The sequence below is a fragment of the Delphinapterus leucas genome, chromosome 9 (assembly GCF_059928025.1).
Source record: "Delphinapterus leucas isolate spDelLeu-1000000601 "Yukka" chromosome 9, BTC_Dleu_Yukka2, whole genome shotgun sequence".
Taxonomy (NCBI): Eukaryota; Metazoa; Chordata; class Mammalia; order Artiodactyla; family Monodontidae; genus Delphinapterus; species Delphinapterus leucas.
This window is the reverse complement of record NC_143137.1, coordinates 26,084,469-26,105,413: the sequence shown is the minus strand read 5'-3', so window position 1 is coordinate 26,105,413 and position 20,945 is coordinate 26,084,469.

Sequence of the window (20,945 nt, the reverse complement as noted above, 5' to 3'; positions counted from 1 at the left end):
GACAAAATAGACTTTAAAACAAAGACTATAACAAGAGACAAAGAAGGACACGACATAATGATCAAGGGATCAATCCAAGAAGAAGATATAACAATTGTAAATATTTATGCACCCAACATAGGAGCACCTCAATACATAAGGCAACTGCTAACAGCTATAAAAGAGGAAATCAGCAGTAACACAGTAATAGTGGGCGACTTTTAACACCTCACTTACACCAATGGACAGATTATTCAAACAGAAAATTAATAAGGAAACACAAGCTTTAACTGACACAATAGACCAGATAGACCAGATTTAATTGATATTTATAGGACATTCCATCCAAAACCAGCAGATAACACTTTCTTCTCACGTGTGCATGGAACATTCTCCAGGATAGATCACATCTTGGGTCGCAAATCAAGCCTCAGTAAATTTAAGAAAATTGAAATCATATCAAGAATCTTTTCTGACCACAATGCTATGAGATTAGAAATGAATTACAGGGAAAAAATATAAGAAACAGAAACACATGGAGGCTAAACAATACGCTACTAAATAACCAAGAGATCACGGAAGAAATCAAAAAATACCTAGAGACAAATGACAATGAAAACACGATGATCCAAAACCTATGGAATTCAGCAAAAGCAGTTCTAAGAGGGAAGCTTATAGCAATACAAGCCTACCTCAAGGAAGAAGAAAAATCTGAAATAAGCAATTTAACCTTACACAAGAAAGAAGAACAAACAAAACCCAAAGTTAGCAGAAGGAAAGAAATCATAAAGATCAGATCAGAAATAAATGAAATAGAAACAAAGAAAACAATAGCAAAGATCAATAAAACTAAAAGCTTGTTCTTTGAGAAGATAAACAAAATTGATAAACCATTAGCCAGACTCATCAAGAGAAAGAGGGAGAGGACTAAAATCAATAAAATTAGAAATGAAAAAGGAGAAGTTACAACCGACACCGCAGAAATACAAAGCATCCTAAGAGACTGCTACAAGAAACTCTATGCCAATAAAATGGACAACCTGGAGGAAATGGACAAATTCTTAGAAAGGAATAACCTTCCAAGACTGAACCAGGAAGAAATAGAAAATGTGAACAGACCAATCACAAGTAATGAAATTGAAACTGTGATTAAAAATCTTCCAACAAACAACAGTCCATGACCAGATGGCTTCACAGGTGAATTCTATCAAACATTTAGAGAAGAGCTAACACCCATCCTTCTCAAACTCTTCCAAAAAATTGCAGAGGAAGGAACACTCCCAACTCATTCATTCTATTACTCAGCCATAAAAAGGAACAAAATCGGGTCATTTGTAGAGATGTGGATGGACCTAGAGACTGTCATATAGAGTGAAGTAAGTCAGAAAGAGAAAAACAAATATCGTATATTAACACATATATGTGGAACCTAGAAAAATGGTACAGATGATCCAGTTTGCAGGGCAGAAATAGAGACACAGATGTGGAGAACAAACATATGGACACCAGGGTGGGTATGTGGTGGGGGTGGTGGTGGTGGTGAGATGAATTGGGAGATTGGGATTGACATATATACACTAATATGTATAAAATGGATAACTAATAAGAGCCTGCTGTATAAAAAAATAAAATAAATTTAAAAATTCAAAAAATAAAATGTCCCACAAGCCTTAGAATCACAAAACTGTATTCACCCTGCACCTCTCCTCACCCTAGATTTCTGCTCTGCAGAGCTTGGCATTTTCAACTCTTTAACTGTATCTTCTTGTTTTTACTTCTATATACATAAATAAAATACATATAATGGTATTTTTTGAGTTTTCAAATGTAGACAGTATACAGTTTTAGTTGGAAGGTGAGTACCTCTGTGTCTTATATCCACACTTCCCCATACCCTTTCTCCCCCCTATGTCTCCCAACATAGTTATATTAAAATTATTTTTCAAAGTAGTGTTTCCTGCTTACGTTATTGTGACTTTGTACACACTGGTCACATAAATCCTGTGCTATACTCTGATTTTCTTTTCTTTCTTGTACAGTAAGTCCCCTACATCTGAACCTTCAAGTTGAGAACTTTCAAAGGTGCTAATGTATTATAAACCTATTATAGTACCATACTATATAGCCGATTGTGTTAGTTGGGTACCTAGGCTAACTTTGTTGCACTTACGAACAAATTGGACTTAATGAAATCACTCTCGGAATGGAAGTTGTTCGTATGTAGGGGACTTACTGTCTAATTCTTTGCTTTTCTTAGTGTTAATGATGACTTTTTTCCCCTTTGTCTATATGCCTATTTGTCCATTAGAGGCTTTTCTCAGATATTTGGTGACATTTGCTGTCCATTTGTATTTAAGCGTGCACTAACATGGTATTTGGAAACTTTCTACAGAACTTGGCCTTACTGATTTGCTGAGCCTTACTGTTAACAGCCAGGTTTGTTTGCCTGCCCTGCAGCAAGCCAAATGCTGAGATGCCAAGGTTTGCAGCAGAGAAAGAGTTTATTAACAAGGCAGCCAAGAGAGGAGACTGCGAAGAAGTCTCAGATCCATCTCCCCAAAGGTGAGGGGCTTGAGTTACTGACGGGATAAAGAAGTAGGATCATCTTAGGCATGGAGTGCCTAAGGTGATTGGAGGTGGGGAAAGGTGAGGTAGTTGGTGTTCTGCACAGGCGCATTTAGGTTACATGCTCCTTCATAGGATGCATGTTGAAAAATGGAGGTGCTTAGTGTCATCTGAAGGTGGAGTATTCGGCCCTCTGACGTTAAAAGTTCATTCATCAGTTTTGGGGTCGGTGGTCCCAACCAGTCTTAGCCAGCTTGAACTGAACAAGAGTTGACTCCAAGCTCCTGAAAAACAATTTAAGCCCCCATTACTATTACTATAGTGACCCGTATGTAGAGTTGTTATCTATAGGGGTGGTTAAAGAGTCTTGTGATATATTACCTAGGCTACATGAGGCTTGGAGGGTATGCATTTAAAGAAAGAAAAGAGTAATACCTAAAGTGAGCTTAATTGGTTAAGGCAGTGTACAAGTGGAGGGCTTTTAACAAGCTGTTCCCTTTTCTGTTGTTCTGTAAAACAGGCTCAAGAATTTCTGCTAGTCACTCTCTGTTAACCCTATGGGGCACAGTTTCATTATCATAAGTTCATCAGAGGTACACCCAGGTATTTGGTTGGGAATTTGTATTGGATAAAGCATAGCTAACTTCTGTAACAAATAGACCCTAAAATAAGGGCTGTATAAAGTCTCAAACACAATGGAAATTTTTTATTCACTTTTTCTGGTGAATGGGTGATTTTGCTCTCTGTAGAGATTTAGAAATATAGGCTGTCTTTATCTTGTGATCCTACTGTCACACGGTCTTATAGTACCCATATGACAGAAAGGGAAAATGGACTTTAGAGAGGACACATTGCTTTTTGAATCTGTATCCTATAAGTGACACACATCATGTCTCCTCAAACTAGAGTGGCCAGAACTAGTTCAATGCAAAGTGGTCTGGGAAATGTTGTCTCAGGCCAGGCTACTATTTTCCAATGACAACTCTGGGCTGTGGGAAAAGGAGTATTAATTTTGATGGCAGCTATCTCTGACTCTGAAAACATCCCTGAAAATCAGCATCTGTAGATCTTTGCTGTGAGGCTTGCCTGGTGAATATAAACTGGATTGCCACATTCTTTTAATTAATACAATAGGTCATTGCTTCTTAAACTTTGATATGTCTATAAATACATAGTAGAGTACACTTTGTGATTCCATTCTAGTGTAACATTTCAGTTTCTGAATTTCTAACGAGATCTCAGGTGATAAAATTTCTGCTACTCCATGGACCATACTTTGAATAGCAAAGACCCAAGTTGCAGCACTCTGCCTCCGTCTGTTCCGTTTATTTCTGAGTCCAGAGCCTTTTTGATTAAGCTTCTCCAGGGAATAAACATCCTCTCTAATGCTAGTGTGTGTGAGAGTAATTTCCTGGTGGAAAGGAATGGGGAGGATCCCTAGAAATCTCCTTGCTCTTTATGCAGCTCTTTATAGTGGATTTAACATCACTAAAAAGTAAAATGGGGGAGTTTTGAAGAGTCCTCGTGACTCAGGTATCAAATCCTTAGGGAATGGACTTGGGTCGTGACTTGGGTCATTTAGACGTAGGATCTTTAGAGAGGAAGAGAAGAGAACATGTTGGAAGTGGCAATTATACAAGAAGAATAGCTACCACACCTCCAGGTCCAGTGGTTAGAGGAGGTAAGGAAGCCAACACCAGTTGAATGAGCTGTGTGGAAGACTGGTTAGAACAATAAAGTGATGGGAATACTCAGAGACGAATTAGAGAATCTAGTGAGTTCCAGAGACCAAAGCAGAAAAGTTTTAGGAGTTATGGAAGGGCGAAAGGCGGGTAGAAAAGGGGCTAGAGAGCATTCTGGGAATTGAATGCTGGGGGATGAGGAATAACCTGGAGAGGCAAGCTTCCCGTGGTGATTGATATAAAAAGATGCATATTACAATTAGTTTAGTGCTAATGATTCGGAACAGATAGCAGAGAGTTCAAGAAAAGAGGGGATGGGGATAGAGGTTAGGGCATGTCAGGAGCAAGTTCTGGGTCTCCAGACTGACCCCCATTGGTGGAGGCCTACAGAGGGAAGGTCTGACTCTTGAGTGTGTCAAGGAGTTTTACCCAGGAAAATGAAATAAGGTACCTGGCAAAAGAAGGAGAATTTAGGTAGGTGTACAATGTAGAAACCCCTTGTATTATACTGCTATTGTGTAAATTACACATTTTTCGGTTTTTGTTTGTTACATTTTCTGCCCATAGGTGAATATTATCACAACTTGGATATTTATTGCTATTTCCTAAATGTGTCTAATTGTTTCACATAACATTAGTGGATGACTGAAAATAATGTGACATTTCTAAGGGAGATGTAACACTGTATAAAATACTGTAATACTGTATAAAATATAGGCTGCAAATCTCTTGAAACTTAAATCAGAGCTGATCCATCAGTGTATGCTGTGTGAGTTGGTTATTAAACAATAAATAAATCATAAATTCTTTGAGCAAAGTTAATAACAGATATAAAGGGTGTGACAGACTAGCCTCTTTTCTTCTGATTAACTGAAAGAGATTGATTTAAAATTTATACTATCAAGCAAAAGGCAATTTCTGTATTATCCCTAGGTAGTTACACATTGGTTACAAACACAAGCATTTACAAAATTCTCTCCATTTTACACACTTACTTTCAAATTGTTAGTTCATTTCATCATCAATCATTTAGTCTTCATTCAGGAAACGTAAGCTAGCAGTGAAGTTCGTTTATGGAACACTATTTTCATACTTAGCAATGTATGAAACTGAATTCTTCACTTTGTTAAATTCAGCCTCATTTAGTGCAAGGGAATTGTAGACACGTGTAGAGACAGACACTAAAGTGCTGAACAGGCAGAGGGTAAACATAGAAATTGCTCTTTGGAATCTTCTCTAAACAAAAAGCTCTGAAATGATGGTTTTTAACTGTTAAGTCTTTTTGTTTTCTCCTAATGTAAAGGTGGCTAAGACCAGATTCCCTCAGCTTTTAAGATACTGAAGTTGAGATACTGCCCAAGTAGCAGTCTCTCCTTTCCTTTTTGTTATTTGTAACTACTTCTATATTCAATTTTGCAACAGGGATTTCCAAAGCACACAAATGAATAAAATGAATTTATGTAAATTCTGGAACACTTAATATCCTGGGCAAAGGTAGAATATTTTAATTATGTAAGTAGTTCCTATCACCTTGAGGCTCAACTGCTTCTAGGCAGCTTCTTTATCAAATGGCCCTAGCTTTTAAATCATTGCAAATAATTTGTATACTTGTGAACTTAATCATCAGTTTGACAGAATTTGAAAAGGAATATATTCAAGTCAAACTTGGATGTGTGGGGGGATGTTTCCAAAGAACCAACTGTGAAGGGATATTTTTTTCTTTTTAGCAGTTGCTTTGTATTGAAGTTCTTGCCTGTATTGCATTTTCTTCCCTTTTGCACTGCTGATCTAATTGCCTGCTGACATATCCATTATCTTTTATAGTCATTTCAAGTAGCAAAAGGATTAGTTGCATATGATTTTTACCACTTGTCTTGGACTTGCAACCAGTTCTCCCTGATTGCTTCATTTTTAATAGCCTACACAATGCAGTTAAAAATCTAACGCCCCTTTGGGTATAAGATGGCTGTGAACCAATGGAGAAGGCAAGCTAAAGACTTTGACCATGATACTGTGTATGTAAGGAAAACTGCTTCCCTTGGTATAAAAAGACAGGAACAAACAAAACCACAACATCTAGAATATAGGAAGTCATTGTGGGAAGAAAAAAACAGGATTTTTGTTTGTTTTTTTACAGAGACCTGTGCAGTTATTGTAAAACTTCCAAGTTCCTTTGTCAGACACGTAGGTGAGATTGTGAAACATATTTTCAAGGACAGGAAGATGTTTTTATTGGACTGTCTTTCTATTTGAATAGAACATTGTATCAATAGTCACTCCTCCTGTGATTCTAAATTGTAGAGTCTAGAGATAGAGCTCAGGATAATAATCACATTTACATAATCCTACATCCCTTTTTAAAAAATAGAGCAACCTCAATGAAATATTTCTTCATGAAACTAAAACAGATATTCCAATTTCTTCAAGACTGAGAAGAAATAAGGTTATTTGATGTTGTTCAGATAGCAATAGATTGCTGTTGTTTTAATCTTTTCACTTCCCTCCCTCCCTTCCATCTTCCTTCTTTCCTTCCTTCCTTTTCATAAAACATCTAGTTCACTCTCGGGGAATGAATAAAAGGAGTCCTTCACTTAGTGAGATGTTAAATCTTTTGGGACTTAGAGTGTCATATACATTTTCCTTATATGGCTTGGATAGTGTATGGGGCTCAAAAGAATACGAAAACTGTTTTATGCCCACTAGAAATCAAAGGCTGTATCAAATATTGAAATGTATGTGTAATGGTTAATTTTATGTGTCAACCTGACTGGGCCTTGGATTGCCCAGATTAAACATTATTTCTGAGTGTGTCTGTGAGGGTGTTTCTGGATGAGGTTAGCGTTTGGATATGTGGACTCAGTAAAATAGGTGGGTGGGCATGATCCAGTTCATTAAGAGGACCTGATTAGAATGAAATGGGGAGGAAGGGAGGATCTTCCCCATTTCTGCCTGCCTGCAAGACTGGGACATTGTCCTTCCCTATCTGTGGACTGGAATTTACACCACTGGCTCCCCTGATTCCTAAGACTTTGGACTCATACTGGCTATCACTGGCTTTCCTGGGTCTCCACCTTGCAGACAGCAGATCATGGGACTTAGCCCCCATGATCACATGTGCCAACTCAAAGATAGATAGATAGATAGATAGATAGATGATAGACAGATAGATCTATTGGTTTTTTTTCTCTAAAGAACCATAATTAATACAGTAAATTTTTCATTTATGAATATTTTTAGTGAAAACACAAAATCCTCTATTTTATTACTGAAAATAAGAGGGCAAAATATTTGATGGGGTGATGTATACTTAAAGCAAGATTAGAAACTTCTCAGCCTTGATGGCCAGGGGAAACCCAAAAATATATTTTGGGGAGGAAGAGAAAAGGGAATGAAAACAAAATCAAAGAAAGAGAGTAGGAGAATAGGGAAAGGAGAAAGAGTAAATGACTTTTCCAGTATCATAATGGGTGGTTGACAAGAAGCATCATGATGGGACATGGAAGAGACCCACGGACATCACCTCATGAATTTCTCTATGACAGCAGCTCATTCACCCACAAACATTTATGGTGGAACCAGTATATGGCAGACCTCTTTGCATAAATGGCAAGAGCTTGGTTTCTAGGTTTTTCAGCTACTGCATAGTAAAACAAATAACCATGTAAACAAACAACCAAAAGTCCAGAGGTAGGCAAGAACAGAGCTTAATAAAGGTAAAAATACAACTGACATCAGTGACTGCAAATCTAATTTAGGATAAGAGTTAATAAAGACACAACTAGGAGTTGTCAGAGTCAAAATCTGGAATGCAACCTGCAAAGATCAGAGAAGACTGACTCTGAAAAACCCAGGAAATGAATAGGAACTCTTTAAAATGTATGGCTTCTTTGAACAGAGCATGGTTAGCATAGGAAGTCTGTTTTCAGAGTTGAAATTCATCACTTATATTCCAGCAGCTACTAATTTTCATAAGAAATTAGAAATTAAATAAAGATACAATGATAGGAAAGTGAAGGATTCACTGGGCTCTCTGATAACATCCAATGACTTAATTAAGTAATCGGAAAAAGGGAACCTTCAGTTTTAAAACTGATAAACAATGAATTACCTGATATGTTTAAGGGGAAAAAAAGGAAAATCTCTTCTAATCCCATTTAAGAAACTCTTTTTAATTCAAAGATCATTTTTAAGTTACTGTTAAGAATTTTTAATATGGCAGTATAGTACAAATTACCAGGAAGCAAAGCTTAGAAACAAGCTAAATCAATTTTTTGATCCAATATTTATTAAATATCTACTATATAATCAACTCTTTCTTTGGAATTATAAAAATAATAGGACTATTTTCCTAAATTCGAGAAAGTAATAAGGGATACATAGTTTTGTGTACTGTAAAAGTGAGTCAGATATTCTGAGAGCTTATCTTAGAAGGAATCTCTTTCAGTTAAATTTTATATCTGAAAGCTCAAAATGTAACTCTTAAAAATTAATAAATGTTTATAAATTTTAAAATCTTCATATTGAAGAACTGATTCATATTGAATCATTTCAGAGAAATATTATCATAGTTAAAGCCCTTACTATATTTGTAATTTTATTGTGTGACACAAAGTTCTAAAAATCTGAGACAGATATTAGTAAGAAACGAAAGTCCCCTATGTATCTTTAAAAAATGTGTTGTATACAGTGAACAGTGTGATAATGCTCTCATTTAATGACAGTATCAATTTTAGAGACCATACATTTAGGCAGTTGTCCTCTTGGAAGAATTTGAGAATGGCTCTATCCTACACTCAAAGTATCTTCCCTACACAATTACACATAATCCATAATTTACCAGGTAAAAGAGCATGGTGTTTAAATATGCAGGCTGTGCTGTTATCAGCTGAGGTGGAATCCTAGATTTGCTCTTTTTTATCCTCCCTTTTGCCTCATTTATGGAATTCGAATCACAGTATAACTTTCCCCATAGGCTTACTAGGATGACTAAACGATTAAAGCTTATAGTTTGAATGTGTGAACCAAGAAAGTTCTCAATAAACATTTAAATAATACTATGTGAAGTGGGAATGCCATCCTATGAGGTTAAAGGGAATTTTTCCCAAATTTTTCACCTCTCTACTATATTACCACTTACAAATTCTCTGTAACATGAAATTTAAGAGTTTTGGGCCTTTTCTGATTATCCGTCTTGAAATACTGAGACTTCTGGTGTAGACGCCTTTTAATCTTAAGTTACCCCTGTGGCTGCAGGTTCTCCTTCCATTGCCATCTAAGGTCTGAAGAATTAGCTTGTCATTTCCTACCCTTCTTTCTTGTTAATTTTGTAATCCTGAGACAACAACATGGTCACTCGAGGGTAATTTAAATTTCAGGCCACTCAATCCCATGAGAATAAACATTTTTATCATCTTTATCTCCTAATTGTTAACAAATGTTCTTGAGAAAACACAATGTCACATTTGAATAATTTGCGTATATTGAGAAGGTGCCAGGTTCTTTTAAAAAGTCATTAGTTTGAGCAAAAAAATGATTGTCATGAGTCTTAGTCTTATCATCTACACAAATCCTTAACAAATCTGTTAAGTTTTGTTAGTGATTCTGTTCATGCCTATGTTCAAAAGTTACAGCAACTTATCAAACCACTTCTCTATTTCCACTCACAAACAATAACTTTAGCATCTTGTTTGGAAAGACCAAAATTAATTCACAATACCTCATAAATCAGCCAGGATCCTTATCTGTCCATTAAAAGTTGATATGTACCCTTTATCTGATATTTGTAACTTTGTTTTTGGAAAGGGACAGTGAAGAAAAGCAGATTCAGTACTAAACACAACAAAACTCAAAAAAGAAGCTTGTAAAGGAAAAATACTCTTTTTTAATAGACATGCTTTGCTATGTATTGACTAATACTTTTGATAAGGATCACCTATAATGAGAAATCTCTACATAGTCTGAAATTTATTTGCTGTTCCATTGCAGCTGTATATATGCCACCTAAGTTGCCTATGATACATTCCGAAAGAGTGTCACTTACCTTCTACTAATATGAAGCAAACTTAGATTGGGGGTGGGTGATTTTTTAGCACAGAAAGTGACCCTGGAAATCTATTTTCTGATTTACATATAATTAATTTGCACCTCAATGATGAGTAACACAGCATGGCATCTGCTGTTTTCAGCAGTATACTGGATTAGTCTCATGACCATCATTAAATATTTAATAATGTTATACATCTATGCATATAAAATTTAATCCCGATTCTTTTTACTTTGCGAAGTGGCTGCTCACAATACTTCTGTTCTCTAAATTTCTCTAATCTAATCAGCCAACTTACCTAAAAGATTCAGTTAAGCAGCTGAGGGTAGGGGAAAGAAAGGGCAGAGGTTGTCCTTTTCTAGTAATTTGAAGACTTAAGACAGTGTTTGTCAAAATGTATTGTGCAGACTGATCAGTGGGAAAGCTTGACCTTGCCATATTCTCAAAGTGGGTCTTAGGAGTCTACATATAAACACACACACAGGTTTTGATGCAGGAGGTTCCTAGGTAACAGTGAAAACATGACGATATCAAGGGTGATTTGAGCTGGGGAGGTACAGGTGGTTTGTATGGTATACTGTCAATCAAGAGCAGAAAATAGTTGTAGAGACCTGAGACCAAGAGGAGACCTAAACTGTCTGACTTGAAGACGATGAGAAGAGCCAGGAAATACTGAACTAAAAGGTGGAAACCAAGAGTAGTAGCTGCGACCAACAGAAGGTAAGGTAGGAACATATGCCAAAAGAAGAGAGTAGGTAGAAGTAGCTTCTAGCAAGGCAGGGTTTAAGAGTGATAGGACAGTAGGAGCCAGCATTCTAGCATTGTTTTTCAGTTCCTAGAGTAGCTGATAATCTTAGACAACTAGTGGCCATTGCTCCCTCCCTTCAAAAGTAATATTCTTTGTAAAATTGTATAGTTGATTTGTCTATACATCCTAACTGAATAAGGCTATTGATTACACATTAATTATTCTAACTCAAAACCAGGACTTGTCTTTACCTTCGTTTTTTCCTCCTTCCTTTTACTTTTTCCCCCACTGGATGATCTTTTTTAGTATCCTTTCCAAATGAGCCCCTGTTAGAACAGCCTTCAGCCACCTCCTTCATTAGTCAAATTTAAAGGAATCGTCTTTCGCCTAGTCTTCTGCCCAGCTCCCCTCACGCTAGAGACCACTTTGTATACCACGTGGCTTCAGACTATCAGAGAAGGACAGAGCCCCTCCCCGCACGGCTGTGATGTTTGAGCCGTCTGTCCTCAAGGAGCATGAGCCTCTTGCTGGCTCTCGCTAGAGCACCAAGTTAGTTCTTTTTCCTTGTTCATGGAGTGATGTTGGCCCAGGCTAGTTCACTGGCAAGTACAATATCACCACAGACATAGTGTACCTGAAACCATACCTGAACAAGTTAAAATGACGTTGCCTCCAGAAACACATTAATTTCACATCAGTAATTTATTCTTTAGACTAGTCTTTACAACAGTACCTGAAAGAACAGTTACCAAATGAGTTATTTCCCTCTGAGTTCTTCTGAAAGGTCCCATTAAGATATCTGAATGCAATGAAATCATGTTTTAAAACTCATTCTAGAGTGGAATTCAGAGTAAGTCCGATTGATCTAGGTACTCACAAAACGAATTTAATTGCTGAAACATCAAAATAATTCTCATTATGTGTTTGTCCCATGTCGTTGTCCCCAGGACAGATTACTCATAGTATTGTAATGTCAGACTGTCCACTCTTCTGCTGAAGTACAAGTTTGCTTATTACACTGGTGATGAGAAAGCCCCAAGTTATCTGTGTCTGTGATTCATGTGACTTGATATGAATCCAGAATATAAGCAAAGTGAGACTCAAAGCTGTAATGAGGTCAAAAAGAAAAGCAATTGTTCTCGGTTTGAGTTAGAGGTTTTTTTTTTTAATCGTTGTTGAATAAAATAATTGGGTCATATTATGAAGGATTAAGAGTGAAAATCCTGGGCTTCCCTGGTGGCGCAGTGGTTGAGAGTCCGCCTGCCGATGCAGGGGACACGGGTCCGTGCCCCGGTCCGGGAAGATCCCACATGCCGCGGAGCGGCTGGCCCCGTGAGCCATGGCTGCTGGGCCTGCGCGTCCGGAGCCTGTGCTCCACAATGGGAGAGGCCACAACAGTGAGAGGCCTGTGTACCGCAAAAAAAAAAAAAAAAAAAAGAGTGAAAATCCTTAACTGAACTACATACATTACAAATTGATTTAGATGAACCAGGTCTAGCTCTAATATCCAGCACACATGATGTGCTAAAATTGTGTAATGACCCATGCACAGATGCAGCAGAGGAGGAATTTAACAAAATTGGCATTGGCTTTTACTAGATCTCAACTGGTCAGATAGCATTTATCTGATGTGAAGAATGGACCCAGTGAATTATCAAACAAACAGATGCTTTTTCTTTGGATGTGGTAAGTCTCTTTGTATTTATAATAGCTCATCGAAGAACATAGCAACCTATAAAATTTTGCTGCAAGGTGAGAAAATACCAAGCAGAGACAAGTTATTAGAAAGAGAATACATCACTTTGAACTCTATGCCTCATACAGCAACAAATAATATGACAGATGTATATGATTTATAAAACATTTTCTCGTTTAGAAAAACAGTGATAAAATTGAGTTGATGGATATAGTAGCTGTGAGACAGAATCATTCTTTGTCTGTGTAAGCTGTATGTAATAAAATCTCTAAAATAATGTTCTCTATTTCTTAAATTCAGTTGCTGGTGCTATTTATATTTTTCAGTCATCTGGCAAGTAAATCTTCTCTCAGTACTCTAAAAATCTAAATCATTACTGTTGATATTCAGGAAATTGAGAAGTATGATTGCTAACTCAGCGATTTCAATTGTATTTTTTTGAATGTGAACAAAAGAGGAATGTTGTGGTAGGTAGAAAAATGGCCTCCCAAAGATGTCTACATCCTAATCCTGGAACCTGTTAATATGTCAACTTACATGGCAAAAGGGACTCTACAGATATGATTAAGTTAAGGGTCTTGAGATGGACATCTTATTTTTCTGGGTGGGCCCAGTATAATCACAAGGAACCTTAGAAAAGGATTCAGGAGAGGCAGAGTCAGAGAAGGAGATGTGATGACAGAAGCAGAAGTCAGAGTGATTTGCTGGTTTTTATTGAAGATGGAAGGGGGCCATGAGCCACGGAATGGAGGCAGCCTCCAGAAGCTTGAAAAGGCAGGGATACTGTTTCTCCCCTAGAGCCTCAGAAGGAATTCAGCCCTGCTAGCACCTTGATTTTAGCCCCATAAAACCGATTTCAGACTACTAAAATGTGAAATCGTACTTTTGCACCGTTTTAAGTTAGTGAACTGGTGGTAATTTGTTACAACAGCAATAGAAAACTAATATAGTCTGTTGCCTTATGGCCACTGTTGTACACTGTCTAAAGAATATCCTTTATCTTTGTAATAATTTTCCTGAAGTGCCTTCATGTATGTGGAGAATTAAACACTATTTTCGACTTTCGACATATCAAGTCTAAGCTCAGGCCATGTTTCCATGTCCCATAATGTGATGCCCAGTGAATGCTCAACACTACCCCAAGATGTCTTTTTTCCTGGTTGTTGGATATTTTTACTTCAGTAAGAAAAACCTCATCCTTTGTGGTCAACAATTAGCCTTATCGACATACTGACAGCATTCCGCAAATCCGACGATCCAGAAGCAAAATAAAATCTGTCTCAGATGGATTCATGTGCTCTGAAAAACAAACAAGTAGTCTTTCCCTATTTGAAAGAATACCAACTTGAAAGTAATTTTTAAAAACACAACAAAGTAGAACTGTGCATTTTCTGTGGCTTAGCTAAACAGTAGATTGCAATTAATGAGTAGAAATAAAGTATTGTTTTTCTAGATGATTTTACAAGCTTTAGAACACTTGGCAATAAAAATGGGATTCCTTTAAAAATAATTAGATGAGCGCTTCCCAAAGAATGTTAAGAGAAACTAGTCCTAGAGAGCTCACTTTAAAATAAAAGAGGTGGCTTTATGTTTCACAATCATACTAGCTTTACTTTCTTCGACTTTAGCATCAGCATCTTATGAAAGCATGTCCAAAAAATTATATTCAAATTTAAGTAAGCTTTTCCTCAGTTATTTAATTATGGGACTTTTAAATTTATTAACTGTAAAGAAAGTTAAGCCAAATAAAGATCAAATCTATTTTATAAAGCCAGTGGTAAATAATGTATTGATCAACTTTGAATTCAGGGAGACCTCTTAAAATTGTTCTGATAAGGCATAATAATTTCTATTAGTTTTTGCCTTGAGATAATCTCCTTATCCCCATTTTACAGGTATAAAAATAAGGCTAAGTAGGTTATGTTACCTGTCCTTGCTTGGCTTACATTTGTGTAAGTGGTAGAAATAGGATCAGTGGGAATAGAACTAGTCTGTGCTTTGTGTGCTATGGTATCTTGCTTTATTCTGGCATTTTGAAATCTTTACTAACTATTCTTCCACATTTTTGATTCATACGAATAAGAGACTTTCATTTTATCTTAAATCAAAGAAAGTTTCAGGGAGACCAGAAAAGAAGCATATTGCGCTTCTGGTGGTTTATTTGTCTCCCACATTTCCCCAGAGACTTACTTCCCATACTATAGAGACTGTGATGAATTTATGGTGACATTGAATAGAAAGTGAATACCACATTGAGCAGTAATAATTCATAGACTCTAAAAGAATTGACAATTGGATAACAATCTATGTGTACTGCAGAACTGAATTATGTGCCTTGATACAATTTCAGTGATTTCTAATTCAATCTTTTAGAATCAAAATCAATTCTATTATTAGCATATTTTGATTTCACAAAATTTAATGTTTAATTGCCCAAGAAGGATAGATAGTAAGACTGCAATACTATATATCCCAGAAGTGAAAAACTGTAACTTTTTTAATATTAATAATTTGTAGTTTTTGTTTGGTTTTTAAAGCGATCAGATCTATATACATTGTGCTTGCAGAAGGTAAGTATGGACTTTGAATCTGTCTTCATTTAGGTCCATCATATTAAGTCCAAGAATGGTTATGATGGTTAAAATTGTTTGGCAGTAGGTGACTTAATTATTCTTATAAACATGAAGCTTAAAAACTGTGCCATCTTTATAGAGTCCAGGGAAATTTGCCATGCATGAAGTACCACCTGTTAATCATAAATGACCATTTGTGTAAGATAAGATTATCATGGTTGTGGTATGTGGATGGATAGATAGATAGATAGATAAAGATACTTTCCAACATGAGTTTTTATAAGACTTGTGGTGCCACAAACAATTGCTGAAACTGAGCCTGTTGCTCACTTTGTGTTGCCTGTACCCTAGCTGGGTATGACCAGAGATTTCTTTCAACCAAGATCATCTTTCCATTGGACTGGGTCTTCCTCCTCCAACAAGGGGATTCCTCAAGACTTAATCTCCAAGTGTTGAAATGCTAGTATTTTCGGAACAACTTTATAAATAGATGGCCCCCAAATCCAGCAGTTCATTTATTCCCTCAATGACAAAGCTGTTTACCCATGTTTGTCATATAAAAAAGGAGACTCAGGGCTTCCCTGGTGGTGCAGTGGTTGAGAGTCTGCCTGCCGATGCAGGGGACGCGGGTTCGTGCCCCGGTCCGGGAAGATCCCACATGCCGTGGAGCGGCTGGGCCCGTGAGCCATGGCCGCTGAGCCTGCATGTCCGGAGCCTGTGCTCCACAGCGGGAGAGGCCAGAACAGTGAGAGGCGCGCGTACCGCAAAAAAAAAAAAAAAAAAAAAAAAAAAAAAAAAAAAAAAGAGACTCATAGTAGGGAGGGCTTAAAGCTTCCACAGGCTCAATGCTTCTGCACATGCTTCTCTGAAATGAGGGGAGGATCAGCGGCTCCTAAAAAAAAACAAATCACTTGTTGACCTTGGCCCTATGTAAGTTTTCTCAGTAAAGTATATCCTTAAGCCATGTCATACATTATGAAATTCATCTTGAATCCTGGTGCAGAGCAGGTAAAGACCAAGAAGAGATATGATTTGCATGGCAAGACTTTTTATGATGTTTCAGAACTTACTTAAATTATAGTTTCTATATTGAGAAACTGACTTTTATATGAAAATAAATCAATGAGAAAAAATGATAGCTCATCACTTTTAGCTTGAGGGAGAATGTGGAAGTTATGTGAAGATCAATATTTAACAATACACTTTGTCATCTTATCCAGGGAAAAGAAACATAAGAAGAAATATTGTGACAACTGTAGATTCACAAAATTCACAAACTTTTATAATATGCTTTATTTTATTGAATAAAAACATCCAACATTCCATTTTTCAATATAGTTTATAATCATAATTTTTAAGCCTTGTAAAATTCTCTTCAACACTTCATGTAAATTATCCTAAACCTTTTAGGTTGTCTATAATGTTGGCAACACATTTTACAAAATTAAATTCAGATTTTGAAAGCGCATTACTCCAAATGCTACCATACCATATGTAAATGATCAAGTTTATTTGGTGATGTTTAATATGGGTAAGTTCACTTTCTAGTTTGCCTGGGACATTTCTAGTTTATTGTCCCGGCATCCATCTGGTTTAGCACTTGTCCCAGATTTTTCACTAGGTGTTTTTATAAATAGTTGTACATGTAAATAGTGCAGGTGTGGTAAAGCTCAAAAAGTATTTTATTTCCAGTTGCTATCACAGTCTCATAATCTACCTCAAAATTTTGGTTATTTAAGAAGATGACACTCAGAGCTGCAGAGGGTGCACTTATGTATTTATATGTCTTTTCTATAAAGCATGACTTTTCATATAAATCAAATGACTCCTATATTAATTGACCTATTGACTTAATTCTTGTTTTCTTATATACCATGAAGAATGAAGTGATAGATGTTAATATCTTGTCTCTATTTGTATACGAAGAACTTCGAAAATAGTTAAATTTTTCCAGTTAAAAAAAATTACTGTCATCAACTGCTTCTTTTTGTTGCCCATTAATTGAGAGAAAATACAGCCCTGGAAATTAATTTTGTTCAAAGTAAAACATCTAACATGTTAATTGGAATTTCAGTTAAAATCAACATGAATGATACAACTATTTCAACCAGTCTTGGTGGAGCAAAGCTTTATGATAAAAACAATATTCACACTAAATTAAGAAATCTACGGAGCAGAAATGTACTTGGATTGGGAGCACACATAAATTGTAACTATATCCAAATAAGATGTATGTTTCTACCAATGGAAATAGAAGCTTGAAGCTGTCAACATTTTTAATTTTTGCCCATACACATCTAGGGTAAATTAAAAATTTTATGGCAAAACCAATGTTGAATAAGCACACAAACTAAAGCTCAGCATAGCAGTATATGTAGCCTTCTGTTTTTATTTTTTTATAATACTTTGCATTTCAGAAATGTTTGAGCTGTATTTTATGTCTATCTAAGTGCACTAAAATATTACTGATTTTTTGTAAATATTTCTACTAAGTTTGTTTATGTTAAAAATAAATGACTTTTTTTTTTTTTTTTGTGGTACGTGGGCCTCTCACTGTTGTGGCCTTTCCCATTGCGGAGCACAGGCTCCGGATGCGCAGGCTTAGCGGCCACGCTCACGGGCCCAGCCGCTCCGCGGCATGGGGGATCCTCCGGGGCCGGGGCACGAACCCGCGTCCCCTGCATCGGCAGGCAGACTCTCAGCCACTGCGCCACCAGGGAAGCCCAGTAAATGACATTTTAAATCAAAAGATTGAGCTTTAAGAAAATCTCAGATTTGAAGATTTTAGTGAATTGCAGCAGATGAAAACAAAGCTTACAAGCAGGTAGACACTAAAATTTATCCCTATAAGAACAAGAAAAGAATTGAACAAATTAAATGAGTTCAAGTGATTTATAATATTTAACTTAGAAATTCTATAGTTGTGCTTTAGAATATCTCAAATTGTAGCCTCTTTTGATACTTCTACTTTTAATTGGATGAATTGATAGTCTGTGCCTTACTATATCTTTAATATCTATCTTTAAAGATATTTTTAAAATTGAATTTTATTGAAATATTCAAAATAATCGTAGATAAGAACAATGAATTTTATGAGTTTTGTCTTCTGAAGATATTTATTAAATAAATAAACTGATTCAAGGCGAAAAGACAGTAATTGAAAATATCCTGTGTTTAGTAGAGTTTATTTTGAGTTTACAAGGGACTTCATCTAGAGTAAGTAGTTTCACATTAAAAAAATATACATGGAGAGAATTTTCAATAGAATTTGTCGACAATTTCAAATTCATTGACTGTGAAAAACAATTTTGAAAAAAATTGTATGCAACTTTGTTAAAATGATGAAAAGCAATAAGACCATATTTTAAAAAACACATTTTACAGAAAAGTCTATTGGCATAGTTTTAGAAACAGATACAACTAAGAAACTGATCAAAGTATGTGAAAAAGTATGTGTACCTAGAAAATGGTACAGATGAACCGGTTTGCAGAGCAGAAACTGAGACACAGAAGTAGAGAAAAAATGTATGGACACCAAGGGGGGAAAGCGGTGGGGGGGTGGGGGTGATGGTGAGATGAATTGGGAGATTGGGATTGACATGTATACACTGATGTGTATAAAATGGATGACTAATAATGAAAATAAATACAGTAATTAAAACAAATAAATAAATAAGTAAAAATTAAAAAACACATTTTACAGAGAAGTCTATTGATATAATTTTAGAAACAGATACAACTAAGAAACTAAGTATGTGAATAAATGCCAAGACTAATTTGTTTTATTGTTTTTAATGGTTCAGAAAGTTAGTAATGAGACTTAAATTTTTGCTTTAATGTGTATGGATGTATATATATCTTAATTTTGTAAAAATAATTTTAAAAATTGTTTTAAAAGATAACTCATAATAAAGGCCTACCAATTTAATAAAACCAATAGATACTCAATGAAAATACTTTATAAAATTATATTTAAAAATTATTTTTAGTAACTCCCTTTATGTCAAAAATCTCCCAGTTTGGAACAATAAATTATATGATCACCCCAGGTTGTATATTCTTGCAATTCTTTACAATTATCTTCAGCCAAGATTTGGTCATTTGGTTTCAGACCATACCACTGCTCCTTGCATTCTACTCCTTCCCACTGATTTCAATTTCCTTTTTTTTTAACAAATGGAATGCCTTCACTTTAATTAATTAATTAATTAATTTTTGCTGTGTTGGGTCTTCGTTTCTGTGCGAGGGCTTTCTCTAGTTGTGGCAAGCGGGGGCCACTCTTCATCGCGGTGCACGTGCCTCTCACTATCGCGGCCTCTCTTTTTGCGGAGCACAGGCTCCAGACGCGCAGGCTCAGTAGTTGTGGCTCACGGGCCCAGTTGCTCTGTGGCATGTGGGATCCTCCCAGACCAGGGCTTGAACCCGCGTCCCCTGCATTGGCAGGCAGATTCTCAACCACTGCGCCACCAGGGAAGCCCTCAATTTCCTTTTTATTGAGGTATAGTCTCTCTAATTCTTTAACCAAGTATGTGCAAGTGATAAAATTTTCCACTATTTGAAAGAAAATGCCTTTATATCATACATATTCTTGAATGATAATTGAACTAGTTACAAGATTCTTAGGTGACATTTATTTTCTCTTAGCACTTTTTTTTTTAACGTCTTTATTGGAGTATAATTGCTTTACAATGGTGTGTTAGTTTCCGCTTTATAACAAAGTGAATCAGTTATACATATACATATATCCTCATATCTCTTCCCTCTTGTGTCTCCCTCCCTCCCACACTCCCTGTCCCACCCCTCTAGGTGGTCACAAAGCACCGAGCTGATCTCCCTGTGCTATGCGGCTGCTTCCCACTAGCTATCTATTTTACGTTTGGTAGTGTATATATGTGCATGCCACTCTCACTTTGTCCCAGCTTACCCTTCCCCCTCCCCATATCCTCAAGTCCATTCTCTAGTAGGTCTGCGTCTTTATTCCCGTCTTGCCCCTAAGTTCTTCAAGACCTTTTTTTTTTTTTTTTTTTTTGCGGTACGCGGGCCTCTCACTGTTGTGGCCTCTCCCGCCACGGAGCACAGGCTCCAGACGCGCAGGCCCAGCGGCCATGGCTCACGGGCCCAGCCGCTCCGCAGCATGTGGGATCCTCCCGGACCGGGGCACGAACCCGCGTCCCCTGCATCGGCAGGCAGACTCTCAACCACGGCGCCACCAGGGAAGCCCCATGACCTTTTTTTTTTCTCAGATTCCAATGCTGACACATGTATATGGAATCTCTTAGCACTTTTAAGGTAAGTTTTCGTTGTCTTTGAGCCTCTTTCATTGCTGTTGAATACTGTCAGTCTAATTGTTCCATTCTTAAGTAACTCATCTTTTGTTTATGGTTGCTTTTAACACTTTTTCTTTGTGTTTTATGAGGAGCAATTTAACTTTTAACAAGATATGAATTCCTTAATCAGTTTGCTTAGAAATAAGTGGCCAATTTCAATCTGATAATTCATGTCTGTACTGAATTATGGATGATCCCAGGCATTATGTTTCTCAAATATTGCCTCAGTATCATTCCCTTTGTTCTCCCCTGTTGGAACTCGTCTTAATGAATGTGATAAACTCTACTGCCTGGCCAGTCCACACCATTCCTAGATCCCTTCCTTCATATAC